This window comes from Mustela erminea, chromosome 6 (genome assembly GCF_009829155.1).
Source record: "Mustela erminea isolate mMusErm1 chromosome 6, mMusErm1.Pri, whole genome shotgun sequence".
NCBI classification, from domain to species: Eukaryota; Metazoa; Chordata; class Mammalia; order Carnivora; family Mustelidae; genus Mustela; species Mustela erminea.
This window is the reverse complement of record NC_045619.1, coordinates 93,212,992-93,219,254: the sequence shown is the minus strand read 5'-3', so window position 1 is coordinate 93,219,254 and position 6,263 is coordinate 93,212,992. Positions and strand designations below refer to the sequence as shown.

The following is a 6,263-nucleotide window of genomic DNA, read 5'->3' as shown; positions in this document are numbered from 1 at the left end:
GGGATCGAGCCCTCCGTTGGGCTCTCTGCTCAGCAGGGAGCCTGCGTCCCCCCTCTCTGCCTGCCTCTCTGCCTACTCATGATCTCTCTGTCAAATAAATAAATAAAATCTTTTTTAAAAAGAAAGAAAGAAAGAGGGACGCCTGGGTGGCTCAGTTGGTTAAGCAGCTGCCTTCGGCTCAGGTCATGATCCCAGGGTTCTGGGATCGAGTCCCGCATCGGGCTCCTTGCTCGGCAGGGAGCCTGCTTCTCCCTCTGCCTCTGCCTGCCTCTCTGTCTGCCTGTGCTCACTCGCTCTCTCTCCCTCTGTCTCTGACAGATAAATAAATAAAATCTTTGAAAAAAAAAAAGAAAGAAAGAAAGAAAAAAATCATAAGGAGGGCCGCCTGGGTGACTCAGTCATCAGGCATCTGCCTTCAGCTCAGGTCATGATCTCCGCTCCCCTCTGCTGGTGTTCCCTCTCTTGTCTCTTTGTATCAAATAAATAAATTAAATCATTTTTAAAAAGAAAGAAAGAAAAGAAAATCATAAGGAAAGTGCAGGAAATGATAGAAGAGAAGTCAGGGAAACTTCCATGGTGAAGACATTTGAAGTGCTGTCGATGGTTCTGAGACATGAGGCCCGTACCATTAATTACTGGAGAAGCTTCCAGGACTTTCTCCAAATCATAAGGATGCACACAGACAGGCTCTAGGAGCAAAGACTGGTTCCTGAAAGATAGCCAGCCAGAAACTGAAGATCTTAATCCTATAACCACAAGAAAGTGAATTGGGCCAACAGAGTAAAAAGGCTTAGAAACAGATTCATACCTAGAGCCTGCAGTGATCCTATGATGGGTTCATAAATATTTTAAATGTAATATCCTTATGTCATATCCTTATCCTGACCAGCAGACATAATATATATTTTTTAAATTTTTTGGTTATAGTTGACACACAATGTTATATTAGTTTCAGGTGTACAATACAGTGATTTATCACCTCCCTACTTTGTTATGTGCACCACAAATATAGCCACCATCAGCTACCATCTGTCACTACACAACCCAAGTACAATATCATTGACTATATACCCAAGTACAATATCATTGACTATATTCCCTCTGCTCTGTTTTTTATTCCCATGACTTATTCACTCCATAACTGGACACCTGGACCATACATAATATTGCATTAGTTAAGGGGACCACCTTCTTTTCTCTGAGGTTCACAATAATGCCTCGTCCCAGCTTTAGGGAAGAACCTTCTCCTATAAATGAAGATACCATAATTTCAAACAGAATATTTAGCCTTAGGTACAGAGAGGTCCCTGCTACATCCACTCACAAGGCCATTTGGTACACCAAGTTCCAGCAGCCAAGCTGAAGGTCTGGTTTGAGTTCCCCTGGAAAATAATCACATTACAGGTAGTGTCGTGGAACAAGCAGAACTTCCCACCTCCAGACATCTGGTCAGTTCAAATCAGGCATCCATCTCAAATCCTGGGTTCTGTTATGCAAATTCAAGGATCTGATTTCAATGGCAGGTGTGTTTTCCAGATGTGCTTTGCTCTAATTTCCAAGAATAGCGCATATTTGAATAGAGTCTATATATTGCAAAAAAAAAAGAAAAGAAAATCATAAGAGAAAATACATTTACAGTACCATATTATATTTATCAAATTAAAAAAAAATCTGTATGTAAATAGACCATGAAGTTCAAACCCATGTATTTCAAGGGTCAAGCGTACAGTTAAGACTGTGTCTAGCACCCATTATCTAAAGCTCTGTATCTGAGTTGTGTATTGAAGCTGCTTCTGTGTCAGAGTGACTCAGAGGCAAGAATGGGATATCCATTCTTACTGACACAATTTTAAACAGCAAAGTTTTGGATGAGTGATACTTTCTGAAAACGAGGTTTCTCAGTAAGTGAAAACACAATAGTCACGCAAACAAAGGGGTTGTTAAAACACTTCACGGTTGTAGCAGATCCTTTGGAGGAAGAGTGGGCCAGAATTTTGGCAAAAATTTACTTTCTCAGCTCAAGTTAGTGTTTGCTTTCTCAAGGACCAGAACAGGACATGGCAGATGTGGGCAAGCAGGTGATATGTGACACAAGGACTTGGTTAAACTTTTGCCTTCTTTGCAATTCACTCTGTAGCTGTCTTGCATTTTCCTTCCATGCATCCCTTCTACTCCGGATCTTGAAAAGAAAACAGGGTATTAATATTCTCTGCCTGACCCTACAATCCTTTCATGCCCAGAAGCCCCGTGCCCCAAGCCTGACGGAGGAAGTGAACATGTCAACTTGGGGGTTGTATCTGTTTGAGGCAAGTAAAAGATCTTCCTTTGAGACTTGGCAGCAAAGTCTTTTCAAAGCTGTTGACAGCCTGTCCTATAAACGCCGCCTTCTCCTCGGCTGCCTCTCGGGTGGCTTGGGCCTACAACCCTGTTCAAGACCCTTTCATAGTTACTGTCTAGCAATTAACATGTTTGTACTTGTTTAATATGCCTGTTATTTCAAGCAAGTGAGAGAAGGAATGTTGCCATAAATATGTGTGTGCACTTAATACACATAAGCAATCTTTTGGTCTTTCTCAGGAGCCCTTGGTAGTGCTGGGCACAGAAGAATCATCAAATACCCTCCTATCCAGCTTGGTGCTGGCACCAAGACAAGACCCCTTGTCCTTTCCCATTTGGAAAGAAAATTCAGGAACAGGTAGGAGGATAGGGAGAGTGTAGACCCAAGAGGTTATCCTCTTGCCCTATGAATTTTTAACTCTTAAAAAATGAAAATAGGAGGGGCACCTGGGTGGCTCAGTGGGTTAAAGCCTCTGCCTTCGGTTCAGGTCATGATCTCAGGGTCCTGGGATCGAGCCCCACATGGTGCTCTCTGCTCAGCAGGGAGCCTGCTTCCCTTCTTCTCTGCCTGCCTCTCTGCCTGCCTCTCTGCCTACTTGTGATCTCTCTCTCTCTCTCTGTCAAATAAATAAATAAAATCTTTTAAAAAAATGAAAATAGGAAAAAAATTTAAAAATTAAAAAAAATGAAAATAGGGAAGGGTCATGAATTTTAAAAGCAAAGCAAGTATGGTAGTTAATTTTAAAATCAAAGCAGGCTGAGAACCTCCTCAGCCTAAGCACGAGTGACCAGATGACCATAGAGGGGTACAAGGCAAGACACCCCACGGAGGTCACTCTGGCATAAAGATTATTTCAAGTTAAAAGTAACAAAAACCCAGCAGAGGCAGGAAAGTCTCTCTGCCTCCCATGTAACTGCCTAAATTCATGGTGGAAAGGAGAGTCTGCATTAGGAAAGGAAGTACTAACAGAAACCCCCGTTTACCAAAGGAACTCAGCAGCATGAGAAAACAATCTCGTTTTTTCCAAACATCTCCTTCTACCTTCTCACTAAGGACTTTTCTCGTCTTTGAGTCCTCAGGTCCTCAGCTTTGTCCAGAGCTCACACGAGCTTCCTGTTGCCCCACTGCCTTCAGAGTGTCATGTCTGTGTGGATTCCCCATAGGTCCGCACCTTAAATTTGATTTGCTCCTGTTAATCTGTCTCATGTCAATCTGGTCCCAAGTCCAGCTGGAAAGACCATGGGGCAGAGGAAGTTCTTCCTCCCTGAACATCCCCTACTTGTTGGTCCTGAGGAGATCAGATACCATTGGCTGGTGGCATGGACGGGAGGATTAGGATCTGATGGATCCCCTTTTGTGTCGTTCTTCATTTCCTCTTCCTCCTTCTTTGCCTTCTCTTCCCCCTCTTCTGCTTGTTCCTTTCTGCTTCATCCACTCCTTCCTCTTCTTTCTCTCTCTTCTATTTTTCTCTCCCATCTTTGTGGAAATGGCAAAGCGTTTCCCAGACCCACTGCCCAGCTGCAGTGTCACCTCATACCACCCCCACCCTGTGTCCGGGTGTGAGGGTGGGGACCAGGAACCAGTGACATCTGTCCATGCAGATACGCTCCAAGAGGCACCTCTCAAATCTCGACCTGTGCCGCACCTCATAGCTGGATTCTCAAGACATTGGTTAATAAAAAGCAGTTGTGGTATCACAATTTACAAAAGGTTTAATTACAAAGCTACAGGAGGAGGCTGACTTATCTCACCAACAACATAACCCTCATTTGCTTATAATCTAGCTTGTTTGTTTGGGATTTAAAAAATAGGAGAGGGGTACAGATTACACAGCTAGGAAGTCCATGAATATAGGTAACACACATGACCGTCACCTCTTAGAGAGAAAAGTGAAGATCCAAGGCGCATACTGCCCCAGGAACGTTGCCCCCAACAATGACTTTAAAAGCAAATCATCTACCAGCATTAATTAAAGTTTCAACTAATGGTTTTTCTCTGTATGGGTTCAGAACCAATATACTCGGAATTGGGATGGCTTTGGGGAGGATGAGGGCTGGGGCACGCCAGCCGTGTGCCTCTGATAGGGGTGATGTCCCACAATTTACTGAGCTCAGCAAGATTCCCACAGGATCTGCCACATGCTAGGCAGTGAACACAGGTGCCCTGGAACCATTTCTTCCTGGCCTAGAGAAGTCCCTGCAATCTCCCGTCCATGAATCCTACTCCTATCTTTCCAGCTCACTCCATCCAGTAAGTAAATATCCTTAGATCCCACCAGAATAACACTCAGATTGGGTCTACCACCTCCTCACTGGCTCCGTACCGCAATGTATTCACTTTGATCTTCATCCAGCTTAAGTTCCATGGACAATCTTTTTTTTTTTTTTTAATTTAATGACTGAAACAAAACAGATCTAAAACCGCAGCTTTGGGAAGAACCATTTGTTCTTGCCGGTCCTGTACCTCTCCTTGAACTTGACCTCCGCCTCTCTTCAAGCCTTGTGTTTAAGAGCAGAATCTCTGAAGACATCGTTTTTGAGGACAGTTTTGTCAAAGAGGATATCCACAGAATACCTTGTGGGCATGAGATGACTGTAGTTGTAAACTTTCATGAAAGACTTGATCTTTGACTTCTTGGTGATTTTCTTCTTGCCCATGGCCGCTGTCACTTTGTATGGTGGTGGGGGGAGCAGTCAATCCCAGCCACCAGAGCATGGCTGTAGGGACCGTCTGAGGTGCCATGGTCAGTGATCTTCATAGTGACCGGTTTGTACCAGGAGTGGCATCCGGCCAGGACCAGCACCACCTTCCCAGCTGTCATGAACTTGCCCATCTCAACACAAGCCGTGTGAGCTTACAGCAGAAAGGAAATAATGGCACCTCCACTTGGAAAATCATTTTAATGACTCCTTTGTTTATCCTCAACTCACTGCCTATCTTCGGGAAAAGTGTCTTCACTCAGCCAAACCACAGCTCTGGTTGAATCCAACTCTACCTGCTCCACACACTGAACATGGCTGAGGAACAGTTAAGCTGATGCGTATTTAAGCTGACAAACTTCCACTGGGCCCTGACCGCTGCCCCACTAGCATATTATCCTTCCATAGCCCACTCTCTCCCACACTCCTAGGCAAGTACTTCACACCTTGTCCTCTTCAAACTCCATGTCTTCCTCAGCTTGTTTTGAGGAAGTGATCTTGCTTCCTACTTTACTGAGTGAGTTGAAGCACTTTAAGAGAACTTCCAGCACTCCCAGGACCTCAGACTCTCAGTGTCTTCCAGCATATATGCAGTCTTACCCATCACCAGAGACCATCTCTCCATGTGCCTGTCAGCCAGTCCTTCCCAGGTCCTCTCGCCATGACACCCACTTCATCCTCTCCAACCCACGCCAGCCAAGTCAGCACACAAACACAGTTGTTTCTCTCACCTTAAGTTCTGCCTATAAAAAGGGCTCATGTTTTTTCCTATAAAAGAAACCGTCCAGTCTGAAGTTCTGTCAGTCAGGATTTTCTAGAAGCATAATTACCGAGGCAAAATTCTCCTGCCAAAATTCTCGAATACCCATGTTATGTGGATATCACTACAATGGAGGTGGGGACAGTATTTCCACACGTGTTGTTTACACACTCACTCTTCACACTCCTTTCCACACTGTGCAGTGACTTGGGCTCTGTCATTCCCCCATCAGTCTGAACCTTAGTTTCTGACATACACACACATCTCATGACCATCTTAGAAGAAAGTTTCTATGGAACAAGAACTTCAGACATCAGACACCTTTCCACTGTTGTTGCACTGGGCTCCATGCTGGTCCATACACCAGGTATTCCAGGGTCATTTGGAGAGTGAGTCCTATGCATTTGAGGAGTTCAAGTGGGTTAAGAGACAAGCAGGTCAATGATTAATAATTGTGCAACAAGCC

General features: G+C 44.4%; 1 pseudogene; it reads right to left on the bottom strand.

The window, feature by feature from the left end:
• Window positions 1-4,730: 4,730 nt before the first annotated feature.
• Window positions 4,731-6,018, bottom strand: LOC116593948 (annotated as a pseudogene).
• Window positions 6,019-6,263: the final 245 nt, after the last annotated feature.